This window comes from Schistocerca piceifrons, chromosome 10 (genome assembly GCF_021461385.2).
Source record: "Schistocerca piceifrons isolate TAMUIC-IGC-003096 chromosome 10, iqSchPice1.1, whole genome shotgun sequence".
Lineage (NCBI taxonomy): Eukaryota > Metazoa > Arthropoda > Insecta > Orthoptera > Acrididae > Schistocerca > Schistocerca piceifrons.
The window spans coordinates 46,593,482-46,614,785 of record NC_060147.1 but is presented as its reverse complement, the minus strand read 5'-3'; the positions used below and the strand labels follow the sequence as shown (position 1 = coordinate 46,614,785).

Below are 21,304 nucleotides of genomic sequence, written 5' to 3'. Positions count from 1 at the left end.
TTCGAAATTATGTGCATAGCTTGTTGCAATTCGCCAAGTGTTCGCATTCTCAAATACTGGGTGAATGAATTTTGGGTAATTTGCGCGCCCTCAGTTACGCTGCGTCACAGCTTCTACCTTACCGGGTTAAAAGTTTAACATAAGACTATACCTCTTAATGAGTAGATTATGAGTGCGTTTTAAATTTTTAATTTCAGGCAATAATTATGCGAAATATTGATATCAAATCGACTGGTACTGGGTTCAGCGAAAGCCGTTTAGTAATAAGAATGTGGTCGCAGATATCGTTAAAGGCCTTTTGTCTAAAGTAATGAGAGAAGATACGGTTGTCTAGTATGAAATGTTATCACAGGAAAATTGCATCACATATTCATAGTATTGTAGATGATTTTCATATCGAAACCCTCAGGGGTTTCTAATTCACAAGGGGAACCTCCATACTGTAAATCACAGATTTTGATGCCCTTCAAATATGTTGTAGCGGCATTTGCCCTGAGTACCTGGCTATCCGGTTTTTTAGCGACGGGCCTTGGTTTTTGAGAAAATCGATTTTGAAGTTCATTGCGCGTATTGTATACCTATAACATTAGATATATTTCGAGCAGGTTAGCGTAGCGCAGCGGTAAGGTTCACGGCTACCCCGCTGGAAGTACCGTGTTCGAATCCTCTTGTGCTCCACTTTTTTTTCCAAAATCGACCGAATTTTTCAATTTTATTTCAAAGAATATCAACAAACAGCGTAAGGTGCGCGAATTTATAAAGACATTTTCAGTTATTAATTTTTGCTGTCATACAATACTACAAAATCTTATTTTTCATCGTCCCCATTGCTTGATGTGGCAAAACAATATTGTGGGTGGTACTTACCATAGAAACAACCGAAGCACAAATTTTCGTAGCACCACGCGTATTTTGTGAATGCAACCATCTTGCAGGCGCACGGTTTCTTCATAAGCGATACCGGGAAACACAATTTTTTTGCATTCAAAAAGATTTCTCTTTCATCCGCTAATTTCGATGCGAACCATACGTATCTAATCATGCTTTCAAAATTAGGTGCGCTGAATTGTGGCATTAGTGAATGTAATTTTATCGAATGTTCCCTACAAGTGATCTCGCTATTGTCTTTCATCAAGTCGGAAGCATTATGAATAATTTTCGTGAAGATTTTCACCTGTCGGTAGAAATAAACATCGCAGGGCTGCCAATAAGGAGCGCAGTTTGGTGAGACCACTTCATCAGTGAATAGATGATCGTATGAAGCTGAATCGGTTTGCCCTCCCCACGAATCGATAATGTACAAAAAAATTTTCTGTTCCACGGACGGAAGAATTAGAGAACGCAAAAATTCTTCGTACACCAATTTCGTGAACTTCCCGGATTTCGTACAGGACACGACTACATTTCTGTATTTCCCAGTTAATTCGTCTACACGTTTTTGAACGTTACGACCAAATTTTCCGCACGGTTCTTGGATACATAAAAAAAAACATGTGGGAGCAGGATTCGAACACAGCACCTCCAGCGCGGTAGCCGTGAACCTATACCGCTGCGCTACGCTGAGTTGCTCGGAATATATGCAATACATGCAATATTACGGGTATACACAGTGCCCAATGAACTACAAAATCGATTTTCTCGAAAACCAAGACCCGTCGCTAAGAAACCGGATAGCCAGGTACTCGGGGTAAGTGCCTTTACAACATATTTGAAGCGCATCAAAATCCATGATTTACAGTATGGAGGGTCCCTTTGTCAGATGTTACGACACAAAAACTGTAGCAAAGTTCCCTAATTGTAAGACAATATTTACGTTTTATTCCATCATTTTTGGTAGAACAATATTATATTTAAGTTTCAGAAAAAACTGTATTTTTGTTATAACCGGTTTTCTGCTTATTACGTTAGTCGACAACTGTCTTGGGTCCAGGGACACTGCTGAGTAGGAAGCTAAACATTCCAAACGAAGATACTGTCAAGACACACAGAATATGTGCCCATGACGTTGGGCGAGAAATGTCAAACTGAGAGGTCATCAGTCATGACTTATGCCATCCAATTTCAGCTACAATTCAGAAGATGGATAGCATGAAGCACAGTACGTAACGACATCACTCAATATTGAAGCATCCAAATCGAATGCTGTAGGTTGCTAGGATGGACAAAGTGAGGTATAATCGTAATTCTAGTGTGGAACAAGTTACATAGATGGATGTGCTGATTGGTACTGGGGCTGGGAGTGTGAGGATGCTTGATTGGAGCGTGTTTAACGACAAATAATCCTGAGTTAATAACGAGCACCAAAATCGATTCAGGGATTAGTGAACACAGAGTTGTCGTAGCGAGGTTGAATATTGTAATCCCCAAATCCTCGAAAAATAAGCGACAAATATACCTATTCAAAAAAACAGATAAAAATTCACTTCATGTCTTCCTGAGAGACAATCTCCACTCATTCCATATTAATAATATAAGTGTAGACCAGATGTGGCTTCGATTCAAAGAAATAGTATCGGCAGCAATTGAGAGATTTATACCAAAAAAATTAGCAAACGACAGAGCTGACTCTCCTTGGTACACAAAACGGGTTAGAACACTGTTGCAGAAACAACTAAACAAACATGCCAAATATAAACAGACGCAAAATCCCCAAGATTGGCGATCCTTTACAGAAGCTCGACATTTAGCACGGACTTCAATGCGAGATGCCAATAACAGTTTCCACAACGAACCTTTGTCTCGAAACCTGGCAGAATATCCAAAGAGATTATGGTCGTATGTGAAGTATGTTAGCGGCAAGAAACAATCAACGGCTTCTCTGCGCGATAGAAATGGAGATACTGTCGAAGACAGTGCTGTCAAAGCAGTTACTAAACACAGCCTCCCGAAATGCCTTCACAAAAGAAGACGAAGTAAATATTCCAGAATTGGAATCGAGAAAAGCTGCCAAATGTTCAAATGTGTGTGAAATCTTATGGGACTTAACTGCTAAGGTCATCAGTCCCTAAGCTTACACACTACTTAACCTAAATTATTCTAAGGACAAACACACACACCCATGCCCGAGGGAGGACTCGAACCTCCGCCGGGATCAGCCGCACAGACCATGACTGCAGCGCCCCAGACCGCTCGGCTAATCCCGCGCGGCAAGAGAACAGCTGCCATCATGAGTAACGTAGAAGTAAATATCCTCGGAGTAGTGAAGCAACTTAAATCACTTAATAAAAGCAAGTTTTCTAGTCCATACTGTATACCAATTAGTTTCCTTTCGGAGTATGCTGATGCATTAGCTCCATACTTAACAATCATATACAACCGTTCGCTCGACGAAAGATCCCTACCCAAAGACTGGAAAGTTGCACAGGTCACACCAATATTCAAGAAAGATAGTAGGAGTAATCCACCAAATTGCAGGCCCATATCATTAACGTCGATATGCAGCAGGATTCTGGAACATATATTGTGTTCGAACATTATGAATTACCTCGAAGAAAACGGTCTATTGACACACAGTCAGCATGGGTTTAGAAAACATCGTTGCTGTGAAACACAACTAGCTCTTTATTCACATAAAGTTTTCAGTGCCAGTCAGTACCTTTGGGCCTCCATGGGCTGTGCAGGAGGAGAGAGTTTCGTGTATCGTTGAAAATCTTCGTTCTTTCGACGTGGTATTTTAACTATGGAAATTAAGAAAAAAATCCTCAGCGGCTACATTTGGAGAGTACGGAGAATGGGCAGCGCAGTGGTTTCGTTTTTTGAGCAATAGTCACGCACCAACAGGAATGAATGTGCGGGTGAGTTATCGTGATGCAAGAGCCACGAATTGTCTCGCCACATTTCAGGCCGTTTCCTTCCCACATTTTGTCACAGACGTCGCAACACGTCCAGACAGTACCATCGATTAACAGTTTGTTCCTGCGGCACGAATTCATGATGAACTCATCCTTCAAAGTCAAAGAAAACTGTCAGCATGGCTCTGACATCTGACCTGACCTGACCAGCTTTTTTTTGGTCTTGCAGAACCTCTCCCGATCCATTCTGAGGATTGAACCGTGGTCTCAGCATCATAACCGTAGACCCACACCTCATCAACAGCGATTCTCTTCAGGAACATCTCGTTCTCATTTGCGCGAACCAAAACCTCTTCAGAGATTGCGAGGCGAAGGTGTGTTTCTGGTCTTGTCGCATGAGCAATCGGACGAACTTGGCGGCGACACGGCGCATTCCGAGATGCTGTGTCACGGTTTCATGACATGATCCAGTCAAATGTTACAATCTTCTGCAATCTCTCGGGCAGTCAGTTTCCGATTAACAGGCACAATTTCGTTGACGTTTCTGACATGTCTTGGGTAGAAGAGCATCCTGAACGAGGGTCATCTTCAATTTCCGTCGGGCCATTTTTAAACTATGTGAATTATTCGTAACACCGAGTGCAGCTTAAGCACTCAGCACCGTAGGCTTACTCCATCACTTGGTTTTCACGAATTTCACGCAAATTTTAATGCAGACGCATTGCTCCTCTATTTCTGCTATCTCGAAAATCGCAAACTACGCGACACACTGTTCTACTTACAAGGGAACCTCCCCATTGCAACCCCCTCAGATTTAGCTATAAGTTGGCACAGTGGATAGGCTTTGAAAAACTGAACACAGATCAATCGAGAAAGCAGGAAGAAGTTGTGTGGAACTATGAAAAAAATAAGCAAAATATACAAACTGAGTAGTCCATGTGCAAGATAGGCAACATCAAGAAAAATATGATCTCAGGAGCGTCGTGGTCCCGTGGTTAGCGTGAGTAGCTGCGGAACGAGAGGTCCTTGGTTCACGTCTTCCCTCGACTGAAAATTTTACTTGCTTTATTTTCGCAAAGTTATGATCTGTCCGTTCGTTCATTGACGTCTCTATTCACTGTAATAAGTTGAGTGTCTGCGTTTTGCGACCGCACCGCAAAACCGTGCGATTAGTAGACGAAAGGACGTGCCTCTCCAATGTGAACCGAAAACATTTGATCGCAAGGTCATAGGTCAACCGATTCCTCCACAGGAAAACACGTCTGATATATTCTATACGACACTGGTGACGGCATGTGCGTCACATGACAGGAATATGTTATCGACCCACCTAACTTGTACACTTAGCGAATGAGTAAAAAGATTCTTCTACCTTGCCCGATTTAGATTTTCTTCTGGATGTGATAATCACTCCCAAAAAAGTGATGAAAACATAAGAGTTTGTCACATAAACTGAAAATAAAAAATTAAACTTTTCACTCGAGGGAAGAATTGAACCTAGGACCTCTGGTTCCGTAGCTGCTCTCGCTAACCACAGGACCACGGCACTCATTCGTTCTGACTGTCCTTGATGTTGCCTATCTTCGCATGGACTACTCAGTTTGTATATTTTACAATTTTTTTTTAATAGTTCCACACAATATCTTCCTGTTTTCTCGATTGATCTGTGTTCAGTTTCTCAAGGCCTATCCACTGTGCCAACTTACAACTAAATCTGAGGGAGGTGCGATCGGGAGGTTCCCTTGTTAGTACAGCACTGAACAATAACTGAGAGACATACAACAATGAAACCCCGGCAGTTACACATTAAACGGAGGTTTATGCAAGGATGCCGACCGCATTTCGCTCCAACACACCATTAGCGTGAAATTACGAATGTTCCGGAGTTTTTTGAATAGACCTGGTATTTCAAACAAGAAATAAAATAAATCCGTAATCCCCTCTTCCGTGTATTTTATATATCGTGGACAACAAATCTGTAGAAAAGGTCTTACAGCTTCCTCTCTAGAGCCATGCTTCAAAGTATTTTGGCCTCTCTCTTGCTTCACTACTTGTTCCTTAGCTGATCTGTTGTTCTGGGATACGTTAGTATGTCGGCTGATTGGGATACTGGCTTTAGTACACATATCAGACACGGATATGAACTGTTTTCGCAACTGTAGCCTGGCCCACATGTGGCCTTATTTAGCGTGAGAAACTTAGAAGGTGTTGCAGTTTGTGAACAACATAAAAATTCGATTAAATAAAAACAAAACAAAAAAACTCTGTAGGCCTTACAGTGGAAGCGAGCGAAGCAGCGAGCGCTAAACTAGTTACGGACATATAATATATAAATATGCATATTACAAAAATATATAGCCTGCTTTCGTCCGAAAGTTCGTTAGAGTGTCGTGTAAAAATGTGTTGCAAATCGATAAAGAACGTTCCGAGATTTTCGGTAACAAAGTTTCTCTCTTACGAGTATATGCTACATGTACTTTCAACTGAGGAACGCATTTTCCTAGATAGACACGTGTTTCGACATGGCGATAAATACGCACATGTAGTGCAGAAGCATCCTGTATTTAGGCCACAAGTGGCCCATCGGGACCATCCGATCGCCGTATCGTCCTCAGCTGAGGATGCGTATAGGAGGGGCGTGGGGTCAGCACACCGCTCTCCTGGTCGTTATGATGGTTTTCTTTGACCGAAGCCGCTACTATTCGGTCCAGTAGCTCCTCAGTTGGCATCACGAGGCTGAGTGCACCCCGAAAAATGGCAACAGCGCATGGCGGCTGGATGGTCACCCATCCAAGTGCCGGCCACGCCCAACAGCGCTTAACTTCGGTGATCTCACGGGAACCGGTGTATCCACTGTGGCAAGGCCGTTGCCCAGTGCAGAAGTCATTGGCTGAAAAATTCCCGGCAACACATTTACCTCATCGTAATGCGATTCGTCGACTTATCGAGGAATTTCGAGAAACAGGATCAGTGCTAGATGGCGAATGAACCGGAAGTCCGCCTAAACTGAGCAAACGGAAGTTGTTGGCTATATCTGATCCCGTGTAAAAGAACCGGACCTTACTCCACCAGATTTCTCTCTCTGGAGAGCAGCAGAATCTGTCATGTATCTCAGACGCCCACGCACGCTTCGTGACTTAAAAATAGAATTAACTGGGTGCGAGAGAAGCACATCACAATCAGATCTGTTGAAACTGTGTTTCAGGTGGGTCGAGACTTGTATAACCGACCGTGGATGTCATTTACAGCATATGTTGGAACTGCACACCAACTATACGAACACAGCGTGTACTAATGAACAAGCAGACAATATTAATAGACTACTAGCCATTAAAATTGCTATACCACGAAGATGACGTGCTACAGACGTGAAACCTAACCGACAGGAAGAAGATGCTGCGATATGCAAATGATTAGCTTTTCAGAGCATTCACACAAGGTTGGCGCCGGTGGCGACACCTACAACGTGCTGACATGAGCACGTTCCAATCCATTTCTCATACACAAACAGCAGTTTACTGGCGTTGCCTGGTGATACGTTTTGTTATGCCTCGTGTAAGGAGGAGAAATGCGTACCATCACGTTTCCGACTTTGTTAAAGTTCGGATTGTAGCCTATCGCAATTGTGGTTTATCGTGCCGTGATATTGCTGCTCGCGTTGGTCGAGATCCAATGACTGTTAGCATAATATGGAATCGGTGGGTTCAGGAGGGTAATACGGAACGCCGTGCTGGATCCCAACGGCCTCGTATCACTCGCAGTCGAGATGACAGGCATCTTATCCGCATGGCTGTAACGGATCGTGCAGCCACGTCTCGATCCCTGAGTCAACAGATGGGGACGTTTGCAAGACAACAACCATCTGCACGAACAGTTCGACGACGTTTGCAACAGCATGGACTATCAGCTCGGAGACCGTGGCTGCGGTTACCCTTACGCTGCATCACAGACAGGAGCGCCTGCGATGGTGTACTCAACGACGAACCTGGCTGCACGAATGGCAAAACGTCGTTTGGTCGGATGAATCCAGGTTGTGTTTACAGCATCATGATCGTCGCATCCGTGTTTGGCGACATCGCGGTGAACGCACATTGGAAGCGTGTATTCGTTATCGCCATACTGGCGTATCACCCGGCGTGACGCTATCGGGTGCCATTGGTTACACGTCTCGGCCACCTCTTGTTCGCATTGACGGCAGTTTGAACAGTGGACGTTACATTTCAGATGTGTTACGACCCGTGGCTCTACCCTTTATTCGACCCCTGAGAAACCCTACATTTCAGCAGGATAATGCACGACAGCATGTTGCAGGTCCTGTACGGGCCTTTGTGGATACAGAAAATGTTCGACTGCTGCCCTCGCCAGGACATTCTCCAGATCTGTGACCAATTGAAAACCTCTGGTCAATGGTGGCCGAGCAACTGGCTCGTCACAATGCGCCAGTCACTACTCTTGATGATCTGCGGTATCGTGTTGAAGCTGCACGAGCAGCTGTACCTGTACACGCCATCCAAGCTCTGTTTGACTCAATGCCCAGGGGTATCGAGGCCGTTATTACGGCCAGAGGTGTTTGCTCTGGGTACTGATTTCTCAGGATCTATGCACCCAAATTGCGTGAAAATGTAATCACATGTCAGTTCTAGTATAATATATTTGTCCAATGAATACCGATTTATCATGTGCATTTCTTCATGGTGTAGCAATTTTAATGGCCAGTAGTGTAGAAACCCCCCTCCTGTCGGATGCTTTAGCGAATCCGCCATGACACCCTCGGACCTGTAGCATCAGTGTGTGTGTGTGTGTGTGTGTGTGTGTGTGTGCGTGAGAGAGAGAGAGTGAGAGTGAGGGGGGGGGGGGGTTAGGGGGGAGGGGTTCAACTCCAGCGGAGTATGTCAGTGAGAGGGCGCGTATAACGTGTAAAGGGCTTTTACGACCTCCCCATCGGCCTCAGACTTCATCCCGTGATCTCGTGGCGGCAGATCCATTCAGTGGCGCCAACATACGGCGGATGAAAAAGCGTAGCCTCTGCTGTAGTGGCCGGCCTGCATTTCTTATCCCGTCTTCTGGTGCTGTCTAAAAGGAGAAAAAGCTCCCATCCGACTGTGGTCCGATGAAAGATTTACAAGGAGAGCGGCAATATCAACTTGAGTACTATCGTACGAGGGACGTCTTTGAACGTATTACAAAAATATGAAAGAAAGTACTGGGTACGATACGAATAATTTTATCAATTCTCTAAATTTCTAAGTTCCAAATTTGCACGCATGGAGCCACGTAGTGCGAGATCCTTTTCACATTCTGAGGTTGGTACATCAGCAGCTGCTAGAATCGTCGCGTTTGAGAACTGTGCGACGTTTTCCCATGTTTTCCTTGATATCGCGAATAATTTATGGCAACGAATTGTTGTATACTGTTGAGCGTTAACTATTCTCCAATGCTCTGAACAGAGTTCCCGAAACTTTCGTCCGCGAAATAATGTTCTTCCACGGGAGGCGAAAAAGTGTTCCGCGAAAAACCTTTACCAACGTGACTCGTTTTTTTTTTTTTTAATATATTCTGTCATATCTCAAAGTTTTATATCAGTTCTGTGGTTCTGTTTTCTGTTCATCATAAGAATAAACCTGATGTAACCAAACACAAACGCGGCTGGGTCGGATATTTTCTCCGCTCAGGGATTGAGTGTTGTGTTGCCTTCATCATCATTTCATCCCCATCCGGCGCGCAGGTCGGCCAGTGTGGCGTCGAATATAATAAGTCCTGCACCAAGGCGGCCGGACCTGCCCCGCAAGGGGCCTCCCGGCCAACGGCATCAAACGCTCATTTCCATTTCATAGCTTTGGGTGACGCTATGTGTTGAACTTTTTTGACTTAGCGTTGTTAACACATTCTGTGAATTTTTTTGAATATAATACGTCTGTGTTCTGCAATATTCGATGTTATTTATACACTACTGGCCATTAAAATTGGTACACCACGAAGATGACGTGCTACAGACGCGAAATTTAGCCGACAGGAAGAAGATGCTGTGATATGCAAATGATTAGATTTTCAGAGCATTCACACAAGGTTGGCGCCGGTGGCCACACCTACAACGTGCTGACACGAGGAAAGTTCCCAACCCATTTCTCATACACAAACAGCAGTTGACCGGCGTTGCCTGGTGAAATGTTCTTGTGATGCCTCGTGTAAGGAGGAGAAATGCGTACCATCACGTTTCCGACTTTGATAAAGGTCGGATTGTAGCCTATCGCGATTGCGGTTTATAGTTTCGCGACATTGCTGCTCACGTTGATCGAGATCCAATGAATGTTAGCAGAATATGGAGTCGGTGGGTTCCGGAGGGTAATACGGAACGCCGTGCTGGATCCCAACGGCCTCGTATCACTAGCAGTCGAGATGACAGGCATCTTATCCGCACAGCTGTAACGGATCGTGCAGCAACGTCTCGATCCCTGAGTCAACAAATGTGGACGTTTGCAAGACAACAACCATCTGCACGAACAGTTCGACGACGTTTGCAGCAGCATGGACTATCAGCTCGGAGACCGTGGCTGCGGTTACCCTTGGCGCTGCATCACAGACAGGAGCGCCTGCGATGGTGTACTCGACGACGAACCTGGGTGTAAGAATGGCAAAACGTCATTTTTTCGGATGAAACCAGGTTCTGTTTACAGCATCATGATGGTGGCTCTGAGCACTATGGGACTCAACTTCTGAGGTCATTAGTCCCCTAGAACTTAGAACTAGTTAAATCTAACTAACCTAAGGACACCACACACATCCATGCCCGAGGCAGGATTCGAACCTGCGACCGTAGCGGTCTCGCGGTTCCAGACTGCAGCGCCTAGAACCGCACGGCCACTTCGGCCGGCTCATGATGGTCGCACCCGTGTTTGGCGACATCGCGGTGAACGCACATTGGAAGCGTGTATTTGGCATCGCCATACTGGCGTATCACCCGACGCGATGGTATGGGGTGCCATTGGTTACACGTCTCGGTCACCTCTTGTTCGCATTGACGGCACTTTGAACAGTGGACGTTACATTTCAGATGTGTTTACGACCCGTGGCTCTACCCTTCATTCGATCCCTGCGAAACCCTACATTTCAGTAGGATAATGCACGACCGCATGTTGCAAGTACTGTACGGCGCTTTGTGGATACAGAAAATGTTCGACTGCTGCCCTGGCCAGCACATTCTCCAGATCTCTGACCAATTGAAAACGTCTGGTCAATGGTGACCGAGCAACTGGCTCGTCACAATACGCCAGTCACTACTCTTGATGAACTGTGGTATGGTGTTGAAGTTGCATTGGCAGCTGTACCTGTACACGCCATCCAAGCTCTGATTGACTCAATGCCGTTATTACGGCCAGAGGTGGTTGTTCTGGGTACTGATTTCTCAGGCTCTGTGCACCCAAATTGCGTGAAAATGTAATCACATTTCAGTTCTAGTGTAGTATATTTGTCCAATGAATAACCGTTTATCGTCTGTATTTCCTCTTGGTGTAGCACTTTTAATGGCCAGTAGTGTATCTCCGTCTGATCAGAAAACGAAGAATGAAATAAATATTTTAGCTCTTTATTTCCGAATGTGTGGCGATTTCCCAGTGTGTAGTAAGGCAGTGGACACCTTCAGTTGCTGCGAGTGCAATGACGTGTATAATCTTCGTTGTGACAGATATTTAGCAGTTTGAGTAGAGGAAGAGAGAGAAGGCTTTTCTTATATACTTCTTACGTCACTTCCGATTGGAGCAGATGTGTGTTGTAAGTTTAACTCTTGCGTTTTCCAGCTTTCTCGAATCATAGACACCTTTTCCTACAGTGGTTCAATGGCGTTCTTGTTGCGTGAAGGATATTATAAATATTGGAAGAAAGATCAGATTTGTAAAATAAGTTTGTTGAAAGATGTAAACGGTATGGGTGTATTTATCAGCAAATATTTATTAATTTGAAATAAGATATTTACGGCCGTATTTTGAAAGGTGCATTCGACTATTTTAACCGAGCGAGGTGGCGCAGTGGTTAGCACACTGGACTCGCATTCGGGAGGACGACGGTTCAATCCCGTCTCCGGCCATCCTGATTTAGGTTTTCCGTGATTTCCCTAAATCGTTTCAGGCAAATGCCGGGATGGTTCCTTTGAAAGGGCACGGCCGATTTCCTTCCCCATCCTTCCCTCACCCGAGCTTGCGCTCCGTCTCTAATGATCTCGTTGTCGACGGGACGTTAAACACTAACCACCACCACCACCGACTATTTTACGTAGTGGGGGAGCATGTTGTACCCAGAGGATAGTGTACACTCGATATTGTTTTGGTCGGTACTTCGTAATAGTGACAGATCTTAGACTCAAATGAACGAATCCGCACTAGAGACCGTCATACGGTGTTTCCGCCATTTCATACAGTTTTTGTTGTTGTTAGACAAGAGATTTTGTTTTGTGCGGCCTTTGCAAAAATTTTGAGTTCCACTTATTTAAGTTCTCTACAATGTATTAAGGCTAATTGGAATATATTGTTAATTTTACAGTTACAGACTTCCAAGGCGAGGAGCATTCTCAAAACTAATTGCATACCAAGTGGACACTTACAGCAGGATTTCCTGAGGTGTGTTCCACGGATCACTAACTTTTCGCGGGAAGTGAATAGTGGGCTTTTTTCCGTAATTTTCACTTTACTTATTTTTTTATTTTATTACGATTGCTGTGCAGTTAGATATGAGTTAAAATTGAAGTGTACACTTGAAAAACAAGTTTTTGTCATTGTTTGAAATTTTATTAACCCTCTAAATAAACAATGTGTTTCATCACAGTACAAGATGTTCCGTCAGACGAAAAATTAGGGGCGTCTCTGTTAAGCTATACATCTACCACTTGCGATTTTAAACGGAAGCCATCCAACGTGTGATATTTGCAAACGAACTGAGTTATTTTAATGTCCTGATATAATCCGAGCGGTTCTAGGCCCTACAGTCTGGAACCGCGCAACCGCTACGGTCGCAGGTTCGAATCCTGCCTCGGGCATGGATGTGTGCGCTGTCCTTAGTTTACTTAGGTTTAAGTAGTTGTAAGTTCTATGGGACTGGTGACCTCAGATGTTAAGTCGCATAGTGCTCAGAGCCATTTGAACCATTTTTTTCCTGATACAATAATTTTCCCTGTGTCGAAAATGGAAGTTTCTGTTAGTTGCAAATCGTTTCCGTTTCAAACTTTTTTTAAGTTGTGACTTGTTTTTCACAATACTTCCATTTACAGGGCTATTACAAATGATTGAAGCGATTTCATAAATTCACTGTAGCTCCATTCATTGATATATGGTCACGACACACTACAGATACGTAGAAAAACTCATAAAGTTTTGTTCGGCTGAATCCGCACTTCAGGTTTCTGCCGCCAGAGCGCTCGAGAGCGCAGTGAGACAAAATGGCGACAGGAGCCGAGAAAGCGTATGTCGTGCTTGAAATGCACTCACATCAGTCAGTCGTAAAAGTGCAACGACACTTCAGGACGAAGTTCAACAAAGATCCACCAACTGCTAACTCCATTCGGCGATGCTATGGGCAGTTGAAAGTTTCTGGATGCCTCTGTAAGGGGAAATCAACGGGTCGGCCTGCAGTGAGCGAAGAAACGGTTGAACGCGTGCGGGCAAGTTTCACGCGTAGCCCGCGGAAGTCGACGAATAAAGCAAGCAGGGAGCTAAACGTACCATAGGATGGTGCTCCACCTCACTTCCATCATGATGTTCGGCATATCTTAAACAGGAGATTGGAAAACCGATGGATCGCTCGTGGTGGAGATCATGATAAGCAATTCATGTCATGGCCTCCTCGCTCTCCCGACTTAACCCCGTGCGATTTCTTTCTGTGGGGTTATGTGAAAGATTCAGTGTTTAAACCTCCTCTACCAAGAAACGTGCCAGAACTGCGAGCTCGCATCAACGATGCTTTCGAACTCATTGATGGGGACATGCTGCGCCGAGTGTGGGAGGAACTTGATTATCGGCTTGATGTCTGCCGAATCACTAAAGGGGCACATATCGAACATTTGTGAATGCCTAAAAAAACTTTTTGAGTTTTTGTATGTGTGTGCAAAGCATTGTGAAAATATCTCAAATAATAAAGTTATTGTAGAGCTGTGAAATCGCTTCAATCATTTGTAATAACCCTGTAATTTGGTCTCACTTACTGATTAGTAGTGTCAGCAGAGTAATAATGTAACATAGATTATTAAATACGGTAATAACAAGATATTCTAGGTTGGAACGCTTTAAAATCTGAACAGTGTTTGAACTCAGAAGGGTGTTCCTGAAGCCACTCTGTAACAATTCTGGACGTGTGGGGTGTCGCAGCGTCCTGCTGGAATTGACGCGTCAGGGGTCCCATATCACTCCAACCGCACACACCCCACGCAGCTATATAACCTCCACCAGCTTCAACAGTCCACTGCTGATGTGCAGGCTCCACTGATTCCTGAGGTTGTCTCCATACCCTAACACGTCCATCCACTCGATACATTTTGAAATGGGACTCATCCGACCAGGCAACATGTTTCCATTCATCAAAAGTCGAAAGTCGGTGTTGACGGGCCCAGGCGAGGCGTAAAGCTTTGTGTCGTGCAGTCATCAAGGATACACGAGTGGGCCTTCGGCTCCGAAAGTCCATATCGATGGTGTTTCGTTGAATGGTTCGGACGTTGACACTTGTTGATGGCCCAGCATTGAAATCTGCAGCAGTTTGCGGAAGGATTGCACACCTGTCAGCTGCGCGGGATTAGCCGAGCGGTCTGGGGCGCTGCAGTCATGGACTGTGCGGCTGTTCCCCACGGAGGTTCGAGTCCTCACTCAGGCATGGCTGTGTGTGTTTGTCCTTAGGATAATTTTGGTTAAGTAGTGTGTAAGCTTAGGGACTGATGACCTTAGCAGTTAAGTCCCATAAGATTTCACACGCATTTGAACATTTTTTTTTTTTTTTTTTTTTTTTTTTTTTTTTTTTTTTTTTTTTTTTTTTTTTTGCACACCTGTCACGTTGAACGCTTCTATTTAGCCTCGTCACGTTCTTGCAGGATCTTTTTCCGGCCGAAGCGATGTCAGACATTTGATGTTTTACCGGATTCCTGATATTCACGGTACACTCGTGAAACGGTCGTACGGGAAAATCCCCACTTCATCGCTACCTCGGAGATTCTGCGCCCCACCGCTCGTGCGCCGACTGTAACACCACGTTCAGACTCACTCAGATCTTGATAACCTGCCATTGTAGCAGCAGTAAGCGATCTAGCAAATCCTCCAGACACTTACATAGCCGTTGCCGACCACAGCGCCGTATACTGCCTGTTTGCATTGAGAGGCACCCACATGCCTTGCTCATACTGTGGCATCAAGCAGTCAGGCCTGCAAGATGAGTGGTCTGCCAAGCGAGTGGATTCATTCTTATTTATCGAGTAACATGAACTCTCGTACTCACACTTAAGTTACAAGTTATCCTCCTATATGATTAATACGCAACGGAAACACGCATCTGACTATCAGTAATTTACAGAACTCTGACTGTACACTACGCACTGGCAATACCACATTTTCTTTTTGTCTTTTATTTAACGGCTTTTATCAACACGTGGCCACCGCACTGAATATGAATGGAGCACACATTATAAATTCGGGACATTATTACAACATACAATTCGAAGGAAAAGTCCACCAATCTTTTTCTTTTCACTATCTTATTTATTCCGATAAATTCTCTAACCTAAACACGCAAATTCTATAACCTACAACAATAACACATGAGAAATTCCGCCCAGTGGGCATGGCTTTACAATGGTGAATCTCTATATTATGGTCTCGTAATTATTTTTAACGCTACAGTGCACTTTCTGGACAGGATGGTGGATCTTTTATTATACCTCACACTTCGACTCTCACAATCATCATCACTAAACTTTCCTCCAGACCGAGCGGTACTGAAGGAACAAGCATAACCCACTAATCATTTGAAACTACTTCGCTACTCTCCCATGCAAACCACACATACCCAAATTACATGACATACACCACACTACAATATGAAATACTACACAGAGAATAGTCACAACATTATCACTTTCAGCTTTCCCACTTCAATTAATATTTATCCCAGTTTCACACGACACTGCCCCACTTCATAATTCCATTTTCCTACTATGAACTCTGGAGATATTTGCACGTCTTCCTGTGCAATGCAAGCCAAGTGGCGTTGCTGGATAGACGGCTGACTCACCTTGCTTCTCTCTCACACGGAATCATATCACGCAAGGTAACATTAAGAACATATTCGTCACACACGCGAGTCCTCAACTGATACCATGGACGAGTACTTCTCTTTATCTTTTGTCTCATACACAGTTTGAGACTCACACAGTACTCACCACGTGGAAGTACTCGTCTCTAATTTCAAGTCCTGCACACGCCATTTCTTAAATATTTCAACTTATGGTACACACGCTATTTCTTAAATATTTCAACTTATTGTACACACGCTAGTAATTCAGGTTAACTTAAGCACACGGAAGTATTTCAACTTATTGCTACACGTGGTTTCATTGTGACCGTTGGTCACTTCCGAAGATTACTACAATCCCTTTAATATTACCTGCCTGACATTTAATTCTCCCCACAAAATTTCCTGAAATAGAGAAATTATTATTTCAAACTACTCTTAAATATTCCACATGCATACCATGTCTCCACTCTTTCATCATTACGGAGCACAACTAAAACAGGTCTTAACAGCACAAGATCCAGCGGCAGAATGCCGAAACATGGCCGTTCTCTAGGTCCTCTCCCATCTCTGTCGAGGTGGGGGAAGCACCTTGCTATCGTATTGGTCAGCCACATTTCAGGCGCTCAAAGCTCTGGTAAATTTCATCTCTTTGGTCCCACCATAGGTGGCCAAAGGATCGAATCAAAGATGATCATATATTCACATTCACTATCTGCGGTTAGCAGACGACCTTACATTCATTCATTTCACAGATCTCACCAAACTGGATGTAGGGATTTACTTTGTGGGAGTGCACATGTGATCAATTAAATAAATAAGTTGTCATTCTTTCCCACACTGGTATCCGGCTTTGCTGTATTAATTGAAATTGAGTTATTTTACCAAAAAAATGTGTTGTTCTGACAAAAATAATGAAGTATGTTGTACGTATTTTCAATGTCGGGTGGTACTGTACCCTTTCAGCATATCTCTGTATTTGAATACGCATACCTATACCAGTTTCTTTGGCGCTTCAGTGTAATTGAGGACGTAGGTTGCAAGTGCTACTCTGAGATGAAGAGGTTTTCACAGGAGAGGAATTCTTGGCGGACCGCATCAAACCAATCAGAAGACTGATGACTCATTATATAAATGATATGCCCTCTAATATTACGGGCCGGCCGGTGTGGCCGAGCGGTTCTAGGCGCTTCAGCCTGAAACCGCGCGACCGCTACGGTCACAGGTTCGAATCCTGCCTAGGGCATGGCTGTGTGTGATGTCCTTAGCTTAGTTAGGTTTAAGTAGTTCTAAGTTCTAGGGGAGTGATGACCTCAGATGTTAAGTCCCATAGTGCTCAGAGCCATTTGAACCATTTTAATATTACGGGTAACTGTAAAATATTTCTGTTTGCTGATAACACTAGCTCGGTAGCAAAGGATGTTGTGTGCAACATTGGCTCGGTTTCAACTAGTGCAGTACATGACCTCAGTTCATGACTTGTAGAAAATAAACTAACGCTAAATCACAGTAAGACTCAGATTTTACAGTTTCTAACACACAATTCAACAAAACCTGACGGTTTAATTTCACACAATTGGCATATGATTAGTGAAACTGAACAGTTCAAATTTCTAGGTGTTCAGATAGACAGTAAGCTGTCGTGGAAAGCCCACGTTCAGGATCTTGTTCAAAGACGTAATACTGCCATTTTACTATTGGAACGGTTTCAGGAGTGAGTGATTCTTCGACACGAAAATTGGTCTACTTTGCTTATTTTCATTCTCTTATGTCGTGTGGTATTATATTTTGGGGTAACTCTTCCCATTCTACAAGGATATTTTTGGCTCAGAAACGGGCGTTTCGGGCAATAAGTAGTGTGAGTTCACGAACCTCTGGTCGACCTCTGTTCAAGAGTCGGGGTATTTTTACATTGTCGTTTTTTGTTACCAATAGTATTTTATTCCCAAGAATAAGCAGCTTTCAGTCGGTTAATACTCGCCAGAAATGAAACCTGCATTTGGATCGGACTTCCTTAAGTCTTGTGCAAAAAGGTGTGCATCCATTTTCAATGCGCTGCCACTCGAATTCAAAAATCTTAGCAGTAATCGACGTGCTTTCTAATCGAAACTGAAGAGTTTCCTCATGAGTCACTCCATGTGTTCTGTCGAGGAGTTCCTTGATAAATTGATCTGATTCTTATTGTATTGCTGATAGCATTTACTTAAACTTGTGGACTGATTTTTTTCAGGTTCATGATGATTTATTTTTATCTGTTATTACTTTTATGTTTGTAATTTCATGTACTGACACGTTCCATGACCTTGGAGATTTGCTCCTCAATTTGGTCCTACGCAACTTGACGTGTGAATAAAAAATAATTAAAAAATAGAAAAAGCTAGCTGGTGTTTTCATTTCAGTATTGATTGTCGTGAATATCAAGAGCTCAGATAGAAACCCAGTTCTAAGCAAAGAAGGGAAAGCAGAAAGATGGAAGGAGTATATAGAGGGTCTATACAAGGGCGATGTACTTGAGGACAATATTATGGAAATGGAAGAGGATGTAGATGAAGATGAAATGGGAGATACGATACTGCGTGAAGAGTTTGAGAGAGCACTGAAAGTCCTGAATCGAAACAAGGCCTCGGCAGTAGACAACTTTCCATTAGAACTACTGTAGGCCTTTGGAGAGCCAGTCCTGACAAAACTCTACCATCTGGTGAGCAAGATGTATGAGACAGGCGAAATACCCTCAGACTTCAAGAAGAAGACAATAATTTCAGATGTGAAAATTACCGAACTATCAGTTTAATAAGTCACAGCTGCAAAATACTAACGCAAATTCTTTACAGACAAATGGAAAAACTGGTAGAAGCCGACCTCGGGGAAGATCAGTTTGGATTGCGTAGAAATGTTGGAACACGCGAGGCAATAATTACCTTACGACTTATCTTAGAAGAAAGAAAGGCAACCCTACGTTTCTAGCATTTGTAGACTTATAGAAAGCTTTTGACGGTGTAACACTCTCTTTCAGATTCTGAAGGTGGCAGGGATAAAATACAGGGAGCGAAAGGCTATTTACAATTTGTACAGAAACCAGATGGCAGTTATAAGAGTCGAGGGACATGAAAGGGAAGCAGTGGTTGGGAAGGGAATGAGACATGTTTGTAGCCTATCCCCGAAGTTATTCAATCTGTATATTGAACAAGAAGTAAAGGAAAAAAAAGAAAAATTCGGAGTAGGTATTAAAGTCGATGGCGAAGAAATAAAAACTTTGAGGTTCGCCGATGACATTGTAATTCTGTCAGAAACACCAAAGGACCTGGAACAGCAGTTGAACTGAATGGACAGCGTCTTGAAAGGAGGATATAAGATGAACATCAACAAAAGCAAAACGAGGATAACGGAATGTAGTCGAATTAAATCGGGTGATGCTGAGGGAATTAGATTAGAAAATGAGACACTTAAAGTAGTAAAGGAGTTTTGCTATTTGGGGTTCAAAATAACTGATGATGGTCGAAGTAGAGAGGATATAAAATGTAGACTGGCAATGGCAAGGAAAGCGTTTCTAAAGAAGAGGAATTTGTTAACATCGAGTATAGATTTAAGTGTCAGGAAGTCGTTTCTGAAAGTAGTTGTATGGAGTGTAGACATGTATGGAAGTGAAACATGGACGATAAATAGTGTGGACAGGAAGAGAATAGAAGCTTTCGAAATGTGGTGCTACAGAAGAATGCTGAAGATTACGTGGGTAGATCACATAACTAATGAGGAGGTATTGAATAGAATTGGGGAGAACTTTGTGGCACAGAATGACTAGAAAAAGGGATCGGTTGGTAGGGCATATTCTGAGGCATCAAGGGATCACAAATTTAGCATTGGAGGGCAGCGTGGAGGGTAAACATCGTAGACGGAGAGCAAGAGATGACTACATTAAGCAGATTCAGAAGGATGTAGGTTGCAGTAGGTACTGGGAGATGAAGAAGCTTGCACAGGATAGAGTAGCATGGAGAGCTGCATCAAACCAGTCTCAGGACTGAAGACCACGACAACAAACAACATTGATTGTCGCTGTTCTGCCAGGTGTGTTTGTGACAGTGACTTGCTACATGAGATACAAGCGAAGATCCCGGTGGCCCCATTTAACCCGAGGGAGAGGTGCGTGCTACTGCAGCAGCTGAGGCAAGACCCCCGTCCCCTGCAGGTGACTGGATGGCGGGCGGTAGAGAGCAAGCAGTATTGTCATCGGTGCAAGCTCTGAGCAGCAGACCGACTGCTTGCTGCTTTGGGGTTTCCAGTGGTCACTCCCCCACCTCGCATTGGTCTGAGGTGGCTGCGCTCAACGGCGGCAACCAATGCCGGCCCGCCGATCAATACGCGGCTGCCGGCGGCTACACGGCCAGTCGATACACACACCCTCCGCCACACACCGCACCTACAGAAAGACTAACTGCTGCATGGCCGGTAGCTTTTTCCGAGATCCGACGGGCGTATGACTGTGTTCCAAAAGACAAAGAGAATTTTTTATAATCGCGTGAGGTATTACATTGGCGCGGGTTTTTTGGTTGTTAGCTTGGTGACCATGCCTGAGAAGTACCGGGTGATCAAAAAGTCAGTATAAGTTTGAAAACTTAATAAACCACGGAATAATGTAGATAAGGAGGTAAAAATTGACACACATGCTTGGAATGACATGGGGTTTTATTAGAACAAAAAAAAAAAGTTCACAAAATGTCCGACACATCACGCTCTACAGCAAAACGTTAGTGACTGCGCATGACAATCGTGTATAAAAGGAGCTGTAATGAGAGAGAGAATCAGATGCGCCAGTGTTGACGTTACCTGAAAAGGCGCTTTTAGTGAAGCTGCATTATCAGAACGGGGAATGTGCTAGTTCAGCGTTACGATCCTATCGCCATAGGAAGGGGATTCGAACGGGTAAAGGTCCGTTGACAAATGCAGCTATGGCGAGAATGATTTCCAAGTTGGAAGCCACGGGTTGTTCAGACGATAGACCCCCCAGTGGCCGACCGAGCACAAGGCGTAATGCTGCTGCGACAGTTCAATACATGGAGACAGTAGCGGGTTCGTCTATGCACGGGGAAGTCAGCGCTCGTGCAGTCGCACGTCGCACCGGCATTCCATACACTACCGTTTGGTTGGCACTTAGGCGTACCCTCCGATGATATCCGTACAAAATCCATCGGCATCACGAACGGTTACCTGGCGATTTAGTGAAGCGGAGGGCATTTGCGGTGTGGGCGTTTCAAAAGATGGCG

At 44.0% G+C, this 21,304-nt stretch overlaps 1 pseudogene; it reads right to left on the bottom strand.

Annotated features, from left to right (window-relative positions):
• Window positions 1–6,546: 6,546 nt before the first annotated feature.
• LOC124719177 lies at window positions 6,547–6,663 on the bottom strand (annotated as a pseudogene).
• Window positions 6,664–21,304: the final 14,641 nt, after the last annotated feature.